The following is a 14028-nucleotide window of genomic DNA, read 5'->3' on the forward strand; positions in this document are numbered from 1 at the left end:
TATAACCTTTTTAGAACTTGTTATTCCCAACTTAAACTAAGACAAGTAAATAAAAAAAAATGAAAAAGTTTTTGAAAAAATTTGGGGTGTTTAGCGGTTCCAATAGAGTTTCGTGTAAGGCTTGTGTTTAGGATTTTGCAAAATTTCAAGGGTTTAAGCATCCCCCCCACACTTAAATTACACATTGTCCTCAATGTGTCCAAAAATAATGTTTTTGGTTGATTAGAATGTATAAAAGTGGGTTAAAAAGCAAAGATTTATGTTACTGGCATCCTGGACACGGCCCCGTGTTGACCGGGCACGGCCCCGTGGTCAAGTGCCAGTAACAAAAATTACAGAATTGAAACAGAAGCCTGGACACGGGGGCGTGTCCGCTGAACACGGCCCGTGTCCAGTTACCTGAACTGGGTGATTTTCTGCAGGGGCTCAGCACGGGGCCGTGTTGGTTGGGCACGGCCCGTGTTGAGCCTTCTGTGATGGAGAATTTTGTCGGGTTGCTTGGTTTTCTCCTTTCCCTTTTTCATCCATTACCACCATGAGTGTGTTTTATTCTGCAAAAACTAAAAGATTAAACTAAACTAAGGATAGATCCGCGGAATGCCTCCGTGGTGCGCCACGTTTATAAGGGTCCTTGGCTAGACCCGATTCCTGGTTATATATCTTCTGAGTGGAGTGCCTTGCTTCCCAAGTTACACCGTCGGAGAGCGGCATCCAAGCTTGAATCAATAACCTTCATGTAATTGACTGGGTCGTCGTCCTCTATTTTCTTCCCAACTCCGAACTTCACCTCATCGTCCCCATACCTCAAAGTCAGTGTCCCGTCATTCATGTCTACCACTGCTTGTGCTGTGGCAAGGAAGGGTCTCCCTAGGATAAGGGGGACCTCGGTGTCTTCCTCCATGTCGAGTATGACAAAGTCAACTGGATAAACGAATCTGCTTACCCTTACCAAGACATTCTCGATGACACCTTGTGGGAACTTGACTGATCGATCAGCGAGTTGTATGCTTATTTTTGTAGGGCTCGTGGTTCCCAGGCCAAGCCTTTTGAACATCGATGAGGGCATGAGGTTAATGCTAGCCCCTAAGTCGGCCAAGGCATTGCGAACGGGTGATTCCCCTATAGAGCATGGAATCGTGAAACTTCCGGGATCGATTTTCTTTTGGGGTAGTTTATTGAGTACGAGGGCAGAGCATTCTTCGCCTAAATTAACTAATTGCAAATTTTCAATTTTCTTTTTATGTGTAAGGAAGTCCCTCATAAATTTAGAATATTTGGGCATTTGGGTTAGGACTTCGATAAAAGGAATATTGACATGCAATTGTTTTAACAGACTTTCGAATTTTGCGAACTGCTCATTGGTCTTTTGACGAATTAACCTACCGGGGTACGGAACTCGAGGAGCCTTGGTAGGCTCTGGTGATGGGGGAGAGTTCTTTTCCTGCAGATGTGTTGGCATTGTTTCTTCCGTTGGTGGAGGTACTTCTGCAGGTCCTACGGTGCGGTTTCGTAGTGTGATGAGGTGTACTTGCGCCTTTGGGTTTGTTTCGGTATTGCTAGGTAATGCGCCTTGCGGTCTCTTGGAAAAATTTTGTGCTAGTTGATTTATTTGTTTTTCTATGTTTTGAATGCTAGCTTGTTGATTCCTAAAATTAGATTCTAATTGTAGAAATCTTTCCGAGTTTTTCTTATCAGCGTCAGAGACGAGGCGAGATATAGTATCTTCGAGCCTTTCTCGTCCACCTTGTTGTTGAGTGAAATTTTGTGACTCATTTCTTGATTGCTGAAAGTTTGTTCGTTGGGTTTGTTGGTTACTACTATTGCCGGTTTCCCTCCAACCAAGGTTTGGGTGATTTCGCCATCCTTGGTTGTAAGTTCTCGTTGGAGGACCCGACGGCCTAGGTCTATTATCAACGTAGTTTACCATTTCTTGTTGATCGTCCGTTTCTTTCATGCAACTCCAATTTTCATGTGACCCACCACACCCTTCACAAGCCATAACCGGGACTGTTTTTGTCATTTCTAATTTTTTTATTTTTGAAGAAAGGGCCTCGATTTGGGCTTGTAAAGAGGTGCTTTCGTCGACCTTATGGGCGCCCGGGGCAATAGACTTATTTCCCCGGGGAGTGTGCCATTGAAAATTGGTTTGAGCAATTTCCTCAATTTGATTATATATTTCGTGTGGGCGTCGATTACCTAAAAGTCCCCCGGAGCTAGAATCAAGTGTCTGCCTAGTGTGTGGCAACAATCCATTGTAGAAAGTGGATACTTGTTGCCATATTGCGAGGCCGTGATGGGGACACTTGCGTAATAGCTCCTTGAACCTTTCCCAAGTTTCATATAAGGATTCCCCGTCCTCTTGTGAGTATGTATTAATTTCAGCCATTAATTTAGCAGTTTTAGAAGGAGGAAAATACTTATATAGAAACTTTTGGGCTAGTTCATCCCAGGTGTTTACCGATCCAGCTGGGAGGGTGTTGAGCCAAGCTTTCGCTCGGTCTTTTAGTGAGAATGGAAACATACGGAGGCGGATGGCGTCGTTTGATGCTCCATTGATCCGAAAGGTATCACATATTTCTAAGAAATTAGTTATATGTAGATGAGGATCCTCGTCCGCAAGCCCGTGGAAGGTTGCGGAGTTTTGGAGCATTTGTATCAAATGCGGTCGAAGTTCGAAGTTATTGGCTTCGACATTCGGGGCATTGATAGCGGCGCCTAGATTACCTACGGTGGGCCGTAGATAATCCATAAGGGTACGTTGGTCCGCCATTGGGGGTGGATCACCCGAAACCTTCTCTTGGTTTTTGGCTTTTAACCTTTTTCTGAGAAGGCGTTCGGGTTCTTCTAGCGGTTCCTTTATGTCTTTATTGGAACTGGAGCTCATACACTACGTGAGGATGGCGTCGGGTTCCAAGTCCTGCAATAAAAACAGAAAAGAATGTTGGTCAGAAGGTTCACCACGGCCCCGTGTTGAGTGAACACGGCCCCGTGGTCGGAATTACAGTGATTGTTTTTCAGATCCCAGTTACTGGAAGTTGGACACGGCCCCGTGTTGCACCGGCACGGCCCCGTGGTCAGCCTTCTGTAACTTGAAAAACAAAAACTGCCAGTAACATTGCTGAGCACGGCCCGTGTCCGACCAGGCACGGCCCCGTGCTGAGCTCTGTAGAAGCTGAAAATCTAAAAAAAAATCCTAAAAAAATCAAAGAAAAGTAAAAATATGATTAGGCCGTTGATTCCTAACTTTCTTAAAATCCTTGTGTCCCCGGCAACGGCGCCAAAAACTTGATGCGTGTTGGTGTGTATATATTTTTGATGTATATTTAAGCCCTTTTTACACTTTTAACCAAGTTTTAAATTTATAAAACACGATATTCACTAACACTAAACACACATATGGGCAAGTGCACCCATCGTGGACGTAGTATAGTGTTGGTAAGATACCGAGGTCGTTCAAGGACACAAGAGCTTTTAATACCGGTTTATCCTCAACGTCTAATCAAATCAAAAAGGTTAGAAAAATGTTTTAAACTAAGAAAATAAAAACTAACTAAATGCTGAAAATAAAAATAAAATAAAAACAGATAGACAAGATGAATCACTTGGATCCGACACGTGTATTAGTATAACCTTTGATTATTTTCGCACTTTTGCACTTGTTTAAGAGATTATCTTAGTTATTGTAGTAGGCCCCTCTTTTGAAGGCGACGTTACCCTCAACCCAGTAGTTTGAGTCAGCAAGGATACAATCCTAAAGGGTCGGATTATTGAAAGATAATGAATTAAGTTATTAATGCAAATTGTGGTAGGCCCCGCTTTTGGCGGTGACGTTACCCTCGGCTAAGTAGTCTGAGTCAGCAGGGATACAGTCCTAAATAGCCGGGTTATAGTATTAATAGTAGTTAACTTATGAGGGGGTCAAAGAGTTTGGATCCCCGCCATCCAATACCTGTGGGCATTGAAGGAGATCCTACTAAATTTGACCCAGGTCCCAAGCAGGACCTCTAAACGTTGAACAAGGGCAAGACCCTTACCAAACCGTTCCCTTAACCCCCGACCAGGTAGCCAACATACCTCCATATAGACCGTGGAGATATGAATGGTGAAAATCTTTTATTTTATATAGACAGTAAAATAATGCCAAGACACCACGGACAAACGATAAGGAAAGATCACCTTCAACATAAGTAACTAGTTATTAAAGTCATTAATACAAAACCAAATAAAAAGTGCAAAAGATTAAAAATAAAAAGTATTTTACTAAACACTTGTCTTCACCAAGTGATGTAAGAGACTTAGGCAAACATGGCCTTGATTGTCAAGAACTCTTACGATTAATCTTGGATCCCGAGACGACTCACACACACTCTACGATGGACAATGGATGATGGTGGTGGATGATGGTGTTATGGTGGTGGTGGGTGGTGGATGAGGTGTGAGAGAGGTGGTGTGCCAAGGGATGAGAGAGAATGAAGCCAAGCTCCTCTATTTATAGGCTGAACAAAAGGCTGGACACGGCCCCGTGTCTGCTGGACACGGCCCCGTGCCCGTCTGACATTCTCTCACTTCATTAATTGTAATTGCGAATTACAATTAACGCGCCTGCTGTACTTTCACCACGCCCCCGTGCTCGCTGGACACGGCCCCGTGGTGGGCAATGGAAGCTTCTACTGGTTTGTCTTTTCTGCTGCTTCCTGGGCACGCCCCCGTGTTCGCTGGACACGGGGCGTGTTCAGACTCTGTTTCTTCTCCTTTGCCTTGGGAGGTGCCGTTGAGGGTCCGGGCAATCCACTTTTGTTCCTTTTTCTTGTATTTATGGTAGAATTAGTTGTCTTTTTGCTTCTTTTGTGATTTTGAGCTAATTTCATCCTGAAAATACAAAAGGAAGACAAAAACACTCTTTTTCCAACATTAGTACTAAAAAAAGGGTTAGTTTTATGCCTTAATTGATGTGATTTATATGTTGCATTTTACACACATCATAGGTCAAGTATACTCACAAAATTGCTAAGTCTTCCGATTATCCAAGTTTTGACGAGTGTAAGAGATTAGAAAGTTGAATGTGTTCGATTTGGAGTTTAAGAGATGTTTACATATGGTTTAAGGATTTGGAGTTCGAGGGTGTGAAAATAAACATATGAAAAGTAATCACCTAGTCACATAATACTTGTTTGACACTATGAAACCCCAAGGGTTAGAATGTTTTCATGGGTTCAAATACCCATTAGAATCATAACAAGTTATTACGTCTTAGATGATGTAATTTAATACTTTGACAAATGAACACTAATCCATCATAAAAGGTTCGATTATTTGGATAATATATATATATATGTATATGTATTACATAGTGTCCATCATATGCTATAGGTCATGTAGGAGGTAGGAGGACAAATCCACCATTTAGGAACCTCTTTGTACCATAGAAGTCATGTAGGAGGTAGAAAGAACAAGTCTTCCATTTAGGTACCTCTAGGTGTTCACCACTACACTTGATGTTATGAACATTCAAGGAGGGTCATACAATAAGAAAGGAAATAATTACAACTAATCTAAGATATCGTCAAGTAATGTGTGGATTTTTTATGAGCTTTTCCTATAATCTCACAACCATCAAGCTTGAAGCTTGTTCATTACTTGTGGGTTAAACCCTAACAAAAAAAAAAACGTTTATGAGGTTTTAACCTCTGATTTTAAGTTTCACAACCTTGTTTTTAAGCACACTTAATCATAGTCTTGATTAGTGGCATAAGGACATAGGAATGTATGAAGAAAACTTGAGTTTTCTTCCAAAACAGATGGTGAGGTTTCACCTTAGTTTGCCCAAGCAAACTTGTGAGAACCTTCCTAGAGGTTATCCAAGTGTTGTAGAAGAAGAAACAAGAAGAAAATTGAAGTGGAAATGAGTTAAAACTCACTTTTTATGGCTGGAACTTTCAAAAACGTGGCTGAAGCTCAGTTGAGTTTGGGAGAGTTTTTGAAGTGTTTAGATGCTTGAAAAAGTGGAATAAGGAGTTGGGAAGTGTTTTTTATATAGGGAAGGGGTTAGGGTTTCAATGGGTTGGGCTTTGGAAGTGTTTAGTGGACTGAATAACTCAAAACAAAAGACTTAAGTGGGCTGATGCAAGGCTGTTAACAGCCCTATAATTTTTATTTATTATTTTTTTAACATTAGAAAGAATATATTTATGTTTAATAAAGTGTAACATGTTGTCTAGTATGTATGTAACTTGTAACAAGGTCCAAAATGCATAAATGACATCTTTTAATTAGCAAAAAGTGTGATAACATAGGTGTGTATAACACATGAAATGTAACAAGTATGTGTGGTTTATAGTTTGGTATAATCAAGTGAAAAATATACAACTTAGTCATATAATCGAATAACCAAGTGTTTGAATGTATGGAGATTTAAGGATAACTAATATACAATGATCGTGTTCGAGTTAAACTTATGTTTAGAGAATTACGAGTCATGTATTAAACGAATGCACGTATCAATGTAGAAGATTAATTTTATTACGATCAAAGTCTCGGATACGATTACAAGGAATACAAGTTTCCAAAAATAGAAACGCATGGCAAGCTTTCTAATTAAGGAAAGTTACGAAAAAGCAGGGCGTTACACGATTGTTCTTAGCCGAAAATGACATGTCCAGAGCAGAGTAAGCTCCTCAATTTCAATCGGAATCTTGCCGGAAAACTGGTTTGGAACAGAGCCTTTTAGTAAGATGAGTAAGCTCCTCAATAAGCTTGATGATTTGATTGCCGGAAAACTGGTTTGAAACTCGCCGGAAAACTGGTTTGAAACTTCCCAGAAAACTGGTTTGAAACTTGCCAGAAAACTGGTTTGAAACTTGTCAAAAAACTGGTTTAGAGCAGAGCAAACTTGCAGGTGAAGTGGTGGTGGTGGCAGATCAGTGGTGGCTGTGGCGGTGGCGGTGGCAGGTAGGTTGTAGTGGTGGTAGGATAGTTAGAGAGAGTGAAGGAGAAGACATTAGTTTGTATATATTTAAAACTATATATACATATACAATTTTAAAATAGTTTTATTTATTGCTTTTTATGATTATTTATTTTAACATTTAGGATAAAATGACCAAAATACCCTTATGTGGGGTTGACTTAGTCAAATTTAACTATGATAACTAACTGTGTTAGGACTAAAGGACGTAACATGGAAGGGTTTGCAAAGATCGAGTACGTTCTGTAATTATTGAAGACAAAGGGCACAGTTTACAATAAGCGACATACATAAAGGACGATTTTTGTAATTTACTCATTGTTTTTCACTTGTCATTTATTAACCATAAAGCAACAAAGAAACGTAATTCAAAATTTAATTAAACATCGGTTTATATTAATACACAAAACATGTCACTTTAATACAAAATGTAATGACTAAACCGTAAACCCTAAACCCTAAATCGCTAATTGTTACATATTCTTAAATTCTTGCACAGGAAAATGATGGGTGTAACACCCAAATACCAAGACAGGCCGGCTATCCTTAAATTGTGTATTGGTACCCTAGCTTCCAACGGGCTTTCCGCTTCCCAGCTACCACATGAAGAGGCACAAGGTACGAGGTGGTTGGAGCAGTGTAGTCGGGATTTCCTTTATTAACCACCGTCCAATCTGGCGCGCCCTCTCGGGATGGTGGGTGTAGTAGCAGTCCCGTTGATGGATACCTCATGAGAACACTAATGAACGCCTCTCTTGGAAGGAAATGCAACGAGGCAAACCGCGTTGGCTAGCGTCACTAGGAGCTGAGCACAAGTATTCCATTCCGATCACACATAATCCTAGATCGACGTCCTAGTGCATGAATGTCAAATAAGAACGCAGTTAAGCGTTTGCATCTGAAATATGAAAGCAGTGTACTTCTCCATAAGGATTATGCAACCACCACCGTCAAAACACCGACTTTCGATATCCTGTTAATAAAACATACAATTATAGCGTTAGACTCAACATTCGACCCACCACCACCACCACAACCGACCCACCAGCACCACCACCACAACCGACCCCCCCACCACCACCACAACCGAGCCACCACCGTCAAACCCTAACCACCGTCAAACCCCACCACCATTAAACCCTAACCACTATCAATCTCCACCACCTTCAAACCCTAACCACCGCAGCCATAACCACCATTCAATCCACCTCCACTGCCCACCCACAACAACCACCATAGCCCCACCTTCAAACCCTAACCACTCTCAAACCCCACCTTCGAAAACAACAACCACAACCCCAACACCACCACAAACGGCCAATTAAAACCAAAAAAAACATAAAAGATTGAAGATTAATCATCAAAATATGGAATACAAACTAATACTGAATATTTCGACCGTATAGAGAGATACGAGAGTGCGAACTATACGAGAGACAAAGAATCCGTGCGTGTGTGTTCACTTCTGGATCGTCATCGTGTGGTCCAGAGTTCCTCTCATGTGGTCTACAACCTCTTTTCATATGTACTTCCGTTTGGGATCTTCATTTTAGCTATAAAAGGAAACAAAACTTCAATACGTCGCTCATAGGTCAATGAGAAGCATATAGAAGTACACTTTCTGCCAACTTTTCAGAAAAAGTAAGTATATACGGGCCTCATCACGCTATACGCAGCGTATAACCTGAAAAGGTGTCAGAATCCGTATATCTATACGCAACGTATTACCTTATGAGCGGCGTATTGACGTTTTAATTTAAACTTGTGATTTTGTTAGTCCAAGTTGAAACAAACCTTTCTTTATACTCTTTCAGCCAGACATTATACAAATAGTCCACAACTTCTGAAAAAATAGAATACAATGATTTGTAATGTTTGTATGTATATATGTATGGATGAATGTATGTAAACTAATATAATATTTACCTGATCGTCGGTCAGTCACGTGTAAAGCTGTTGGATCTGAGTTTGATTCTGATTGTATTTTGTGTTTGTAATTAAAGTGGAAATGGATGAGTGTGCAGCGGAATTAAGATGAAAACAAACTTTGCATACAATCAAACGAGAGTAATACTTTGATCAAACATCTTTACACAATGAATCGGAAGATTGAATTTATTTCAATAACGATTACAATGATTGATGAATGAATGCAAACTCCCCCTCAGCCAGAGCTCAGTTGTTTGTTCGTGCAAAGAAGACGATTGTGCAAAAGAGCTAATAGAACAGTACAAAGTACTGAACTATTTATAGGCACTTGCAAACTACTGAGCATCTTAGCTGACGTCACCATGAAAGTGACATCTAACCTCCTAACAAACTCTAACCTCTGATCTATACAAACACTGCTGTGTTAACTACTGCTACTACATTACATTACAAAACAGACTATTGATCAGCTGCTGCAACCTTCTACTGCTGTGAACCCAGCAGTACTTATCTGGATCAGCAGTGCTTGACTCAAGGCAGTAGATTGAATCAGCAGGGCTTTAGTCTTTCATCAGATCTTTACTTGAGCAGCAGTTGTAGGTCAGCATTTAGCACGATCAGCAGATAGGAGGTCAGTAGTTGTTGAAATCACTTTCAAGGGGAGAGATTTGTATGTAAACATCTGCTTATTTAGGATCCACTGCTCTGATCCAGTTTTGGCTTTAATTATCTGTTCCTCTGATAGGGTTCAATCCCAACAATCTCCCCCTGGAACAGATAATGCCAAAACTCTTCATTATTGTGGACATTTATTGCCTCATCAACCGTTCCCTTATTTGACCTTTAAACTGTAGTTCAAAGTTAAGGGCATCTGTGTCTTCATCATCCCTGCTAAGTGGAAGATCAAGGAGATCCTTCAAATCTTCAAGACTCAGGCCAAGAGCTTGTTCCCTTGATATTTTCTCCACTTCTCCACCAGACCTGAGCAAGGTCAATACGCACGCAGGTCTGTTTGTCAGTTTCCCACTTTTGTATTTTTGAGCCTGGTGGGTTTCTTGGGAGATGTTTATTTGCAGAGGTATTTGGTGAGGCTGGCCTGTTCATAACTGGCTGAGCAGTATGTGCAGATTTTTCCAGTTCAAATTCTTCTTTCAACATTACCAATGCACCTGTTTGTACAATGGCTTTTCCAGTAAGAATTTCTTGAACTGTTTCAGCTCCCAACTGTTTGTGTGTCCTTCTTTTGTAGATGGTTGCACCAGTTGGAGCAGTGGTTCTCCTGTTTTGCAGCTTTGATGGTCTTTTTGAAACCTCTGCTTCAGGATAGTCAGGCTTTTGAGGAACTTTTGGATCTTTTTTTCTTAATTCCTCCAACCTTTTGTAGGTTGTCCTGACCACATCTTCTTTCCATCTAGCAATTTGTCTTTTGTTTCCATATTCAGCAGTAACCAGTTCTTCTCTCATTCTCTTCAGTTCTACCTGTTTGTCAGGTACATTCTTTCTAAACTTTGCCCAGTCAGGAGGAGTGTGAGTAACTTTCCTTTTTATCATGTCTTGAATTCTTGCTACTTCAGTTTCAAGCTCAGGAACAGTCCACTCTTTGTACATGTATCTCTCTCCTTTGTACTTCTTGTGAGCCATTATGCTTTCAATGTAGTCTTTCTTCAAAGTTTCAGCTGCTCTTTCTGAAATTTGTTGACTGACATTTTTTGCAAATCGTTCAAGGGAGCTGACTTGTGTGAGCAGATATTGATAGTTTCTAGAAATTTCTTTGTCAGATTTCCCTTGTGTGTTTCTCTTTCAGATATCCTCTGCTTGCTTGGCCTTGATCTTCAAATATTCATCAACATTTTTAGGCCAGGGATATCCTTTTATTGATGGCAATCTCCTTTTGGCAGGGTCATCCTCATAGTAAAAAGATTTTATTTCTTCTCTAACAGCTTGTGCATTTGAACTGAAGAGATAGCAACTGATTTTGGTTTTGTGACAAGAGCTAGAGATTTTGAAGATGTTTGGGATGGTGAAGAGTCATCATCTTTGAGAATTAGCCTTCTCCTCTTTGGTTGAGGAGGGACTGATGATGTTTTGGATGGAACGGTGGTGGTAGATGTAGTAGCAGTGATTTGTGACTGACTAACAGTTGTTGAAACAACTGGTGTTCCAACCACTGTTGTCTTTACAGCAGATGTTTTAACAACTGCTGTCTTCTGCCTTTTGGCAGGAGGTGATTTTGTTTTTGGTGGTGATGGTGGTAAGGCAGTGGATGTAGTGTGTGTTGAAGTGGTGTGTGTTGAAGTGGGAGCAGATGTTGAAACCACTGAAGCACCAACAGTAGTAGGTACAACAGAAGTTACAACAGCTGTTTTAGGTGGTGGTTTTGAAACAGACTTTGAACGTCTGATTAGAATGGATTTGGGTAGCCTTATTATTTTTGTAGGCTTCTTCTTTTCATCAACAAGATTTTCATCATCTTTTGACCCTGAAGTACCCTGATCCGGATAATCCACCCTGGCTTTCCTTTTGGCCTCTCTATCCCTTTTTACACTTGCAACTGCTTCTGCCAGTGCATTTGTGGTCACATCAATTTTCTTGCTTCCATCTGGCAGAGGGATCTGTTTGGTCATATTTGAATTTTCTGGTGCAATGTAGAGACCATCCTCTATTCCCTTCCTTCTCCATTCCTGAATTTTCTCCCCCTTTTTGGCATTATCTGGGGGAAGTTGATCAATGAAGAGAACTGGTGGAGGAGCAGTGCCAGTATTGTACAGGATCTGAGTTTTGAGTGCCTTTAGATCAGCCTGGGTGTTTTTGAACCTTGACTCCATTGCATTTCTCAGCTGTTGAACATGTTTTTCATGTTACTGATCTGCTAGTTGTGCTTGATGATGGAGAAAAGGTTGAAATAGATTCCAGAGCTCATTTGTAGCAGATGCCTGTTGTGGAGCAGGTGCTTGAGGTGGAACAGCAGTGGATTGCATCTTTTGAGTTTTCAACACCTGCTGTAGCATGTTTTTAAGATCTGCAACAGATGTATCCAACTTTTCAATTCGTTCCGTCAAATCCTGATGTTTTAAATCATCACCCAATTTAATGGGATCATCTGATTTCCCACTAACAGTGGTTTTATCAGTGGTAGAGGTAGGGAGTATACTCCAAACATTAACCACTGATGCCCCTTTTTCTTGGTACTGGGGTCTTCTTCCTTCAACACTTGACAACCTTTTAATGTTGCCAGTAGGATAAATAAATCCACTGGTGGTTGGCAGAGGTGCTATAAAAGGAATTGCCTCCAAGGAAGTCTTATGATGTAACCACTGTCCAACTGTAAACCAGTGGGTTCAATAGTTGTAGTGGCTGCTTCACTTGGATTACCACCAAGAGTTACTTGTAACTCAAGGGGTGTAACCTCCTCAGGTTGTGTTGGTGGGTTAGCAAGGAATGATACATCAGGCTCAGTCAGTTGTTGAGGTATATTCTCATTAACAAGTGATTGAGAAGGACTGAGTAATGCCTGGTTCAAATTGATTGCATCCAACAAAAGTTGTGTTTTTGGTGGAATTGTGGAGGTGAAGTTGGGTGTAAAAAGAGGATTTGCCCTGGGCATTGGGCTGTGGATGATGGAAACGAGTGTTTCCAGAGCATCATAATGTGGTGGCCCTTTATGTACAACCTGTTCTTTTTGTGAAGAAGCAGGAGGAGTTTTGGTTATGGGTTGAGATATTTGTACCAACTGCTGTGAGGAAGAAGCAACAGTGGTTTCTTGTGACTTTTGTGTTGTCACAGGCAGTAGCTCTGGTATCTCATTCTCCAGAGTTTCCGTTTTGATTGGTTTGGGGGGTTTTTGATTTTTCTTTTTGTTTGGCTTTTAGGGATTTGTAGGTGTGGGTTTTAAAACAGTTGGTCTGCTGTTTTGATCACCTAGAGCAGTGGGCTCAGCAGCAAATACCTGAGGAGCAGTGGTAGCTGCTAAATTCTGCTCAGGCACCTCTGCTTGTGTTTTGCAAGGTGCTAACATTCTTGAAAAAGTTTCAGATGTTAGGCTGTTTATTTGAGTAATCTCACCTTGATTTATTACAGCTAAATCATCCTTACTGAATTTCTTTTCAAAATAGTAACTTAGAAACCTTGGAAACAGTAAGAATGACTTTGTTTCAACATTATTAACCAAATCTTTAAAAATTTCCCGAGAGTAGTTAAAATTTTCTTCTTGAAGAATTGCATACCCCAGATTTTGAATCTTTAAAGGGATTTCATTGAAAGAAGTGGTTTTGTTTGAAACACATAGTAGGAGGGTATGAAATAAAAATTTGGTTGCAGAAGGAAAATAACCTTTTTGTAAGGTAAGTCTCTTCATCATAGTGGTTTCATAACCTCTTTCAATGAAGTCAGTTTGTAACTCGTTTTTGGTGAAAGAGGTTTTACCTTTTTGACCATCGAGTTGAAAGACCTCTGAAATGGATTGTGGCGTGATTTGGACTTCTTTACCCTTTATAGAAGAGTGTATGGTGGTTGCAGTGTCTCCTTGTTTTTCAAGGGTTGCATTCTTCCAGAACTCCCTTTGGGTATCCAAATAGATTGGTGCATTGGCGGTGAACAAAGTTTTGTACTTTGATTTTGCCATGATGTTAATGGTGGAATCGAAAACATCGGTGGTACCTGGTTTTGTGAGAAGACCCAAGAGATTGTGAGATGATTTATATGGGATTTCAGTGGAGATTACCTTTTGAGAGGCTGTTTTCGATGATGATTTGGATGTGGGTTTTGCAGACTTCGATTTTGTCATTTTGAGTAGAATGATCGAAGAAATTTGTGAAAGATGAGATGAAAAACTGCTTTGAGAAGAGAATTTTTGAAGAATTCAATTCAACAGTAAAACCCTGTTTTGATAGTGAGTGGGGGATTTTATAGGGAAGAAAGTGAGTGCTGACGTGGTAGCCGTTACAAAAGGTCTGAGCACTATGTACTGCCCACGTGACAACCCCTGGTGAAAGTGAAGGACAGTACTTTGATGAAAGTGAGAGATGAAGGCAGTGGTAAGGAAGCAGTGGATGATTTTCACTATCAGTGGATAACATATCAGTGGATAAGACACTGCTTTTGAACAACAGAGATTATCCAAGGAATGAGAGAACAGG

The 14028-nt window shown here is 40.6% G+C and overlaps 1 non-coding gene across 1 annotated transcript; it reads left to right on the plus strand.

Annotated features, from left to right (window-relative positions):
• The first annotated feature begins 2285 nt into the window (after positions 1-2285).
• On the plus strand, positions 2286-2392 carry LOC118485278. Its single transcript, XR_004875583.1, has one exon. It is a non-coding gene; the product is annotated as a small nucleolar RNA R71 (small nucleolar RNA).
• The last annotated feature ends 11636 nt before the right edge of the window (positions 2393-14028 follow it).

The sequence above is a fragment of the Helianthus annuus genome, chromosome 12 (assembly GCF_002127325.2).
Source record: "Helianthus annuus cultivar XRQ/B chromosome 12, HanXRQr2.0-SUNRISE, whole genome shotgun sequence".
NCBI lineage: Eukaryota > Viridiplantae > Streptophyta > Magnoliopsida > Asterales > Asteraceae > Helianthus > Helianthus annuus.